The following is a 2107-nucleotide window of genomic DNA, read 5'->3' on the forward strand; positions in this document are numbered from 1 at the left end:
ATTCTTCGGCGCTCAGCCTTCTTCACAGTCCAACTCTCACATCCATACATGACCACAGGAAAAGCCATAGCCTTGACTAGACGGACCTTTGTTGGCAAAGTAATACTCTGCTTTTGAATGTGCTATCTAGGTTGGTCATAACTTTCCTTCCAAGGAGTAAGCATCTTTTAATTTCATGGCTGCAGTCACCATCTGTAGTGATTTTGGAGCCCAGAAAAATAAAGTCTGACACTGTTTCCACTGTTTCCCCATCTATTTCCCATGAAGTGGTGGGACTGGATGCCATGATCTTTGTTTTCTGAATGTTGAGCTTTAAGCCAACTTTTTCACTCTCCACTATTTGGAACCAGTCTGTTGTTCCATGTCCAGTTCTAACTGTTGCTTCCTGACCTGCATACAAATTTCTCAAGAGGCAGATCAGGTGGTCTGGTATTCCCATGTCTTTCAAAATTTTCCACAGTTTATTGTGATCCACACAGTCAAAGGCTTTGGCATAATCAATAAAGCAGAAATAGATGTTTTTCTGGAACTCTCTTGCTTTTTCCATGATCCAGCAGATGTTGGCAATTTGATCTCTGGTTCCTCTGCCTTTTCTAAAACCAGCTTGAACATCTGGAAGTTCACGGTTCACATATTGCTGAAGCCTGGCTTGGAGAATTTTGAGCATTACTTTACTAGCATGTGAGATGAGTGCAATTGTGTGGTAGTTTGAGCATTCTTTGGCATTGCCTTTCTTTGGGATTGGAATGGAAACTGACCTTTTCCAGTCCTGTGGCCACTGCTGAGTTTTCCAAATTTGCTGGCATATTGAGTGCAGCACTTTCACAGCATCATCTTTCAGGATTTGGAATAGCTCAACTGGAATGCTTTTAATACCTGACTCCAAAACTTGCCTGTGGCATGAGGGATGCCATCTCCCATGGAAGAGAAGAGGGTGGGAGGCCTTATTCTTAGTAGTGAGTCTTTCTAGGAGCCAGGGCTTCAAAGCATAGGCTCCTGGTTCCTTCTCTCAAACACTCTTTCTACTCTCCACCGTCACTCCTTGTGCTTCTTCTTGTGCTTCTTCTTCTTTGCTGCCTTGCTGTCCTTTGACATGTGCCTTTCCCTCTTGCCTGTATCGTTCTCAGAGTCTGAGCTGTCAAGGTTAGATGACTTCCTGTCTCTATGTTTCTTTTACTTCTTTCTTTTTCTAGAAGAATTTCTTGTGGGGTCAGGCTTTTCAAACTGCTGATTTTGCCTCTTCCTTTTCCTCTTCCTCATTGGGTATCAGAGAGTACTTGGTCCCACCTGATGAAACAATCCTTTGCAAAGTCACCTTTACAGCCACACTTCTTGCAGGTAGTGTTCAGGACAGACGAGGGTGATCTGTCCAGTGTAATCCTGGAAGGACAGCCTCCGCCTCTCTTCTTGCTCAGTGATAACCTTTTGGGGATCAAGGTCCTTCCCAGTCCCTTGGTTGACAACCTTCAGGGAGAGGGATACTTTAATCCTATCAAATTCCATCTTTTGGCCAATAAGCTTCACCCACACTTTTTCTCCAACATCTACTATCTCAGAGGGCTTATCCACGTGACAGGGTAAGTCTAGTTCAGTGGACTAGACAGCCTGGGATTTTGATTAAGGCTCCATAGTCTGTGACCATAGCAGCCTCTCCTTGGAAAATAGTGTGGAGAGCAGGCAAGTTCTCCACGGTCTTGGGTCTTCCTGAATTCATCCTTAATGTTCTATGGTTCCTCCATTTCTCCCCTGCTAAAGCTAATTGAATGTTTGAGTGTCAGCCTCTAGTTTCACCTCGCAGCATTGCGCAAAACACCAAAACCCAGTCAGTCAAACCTGCCAATATTTCTATGATCTTTATTGTTATAAAAAATTCCTTCCTCACATAGTTTATCCTAATTATTCCATTCTTTACTCAATCACTCAGTACTTCTCTGAAACTTATTTAGTTTATAAGCTATTTCTATGCCTTTATTTGAAGTGAAAATACTGTTTCAAACATATGACAAATGAACATGGGATTCTTTTCTCTTTATGAAACATAGACACTAGAAAGACAATCGATGTTTGGTTATTACTCTCAATATTTACCTTAACATTAAAAATAACT

General features: G+C 42.1%; 1 pseudogene; it reads right to left on the reverse strand.

Moving 5' to 3' along the window:
• Positions 1 to 386: 386 nt before the first annotated feature.
• On the reverse strand, positions 387 to 1885 carry LOC133245320 (zinc finger CCHC domain-containing protein 17-like; annotated as a pseudogene).
• Between the last annotated feature and the right edge of the window lie 222 nt (positions 1886 to 2107).

Source organism: Bos javanicus, chromosome 3 (assembly GCF_032452875.1).
Source record: "Bos javanicus breed banteng chromosome 3, ARS-OSU_banteng_1.0, whole genome shotgun sequence".
Lineage (NCBI taxonomy): Eukaryota > Metazoa > Chordata > Mammalia > Artiodactyla > Bovidae > Bos > Bos javanicus.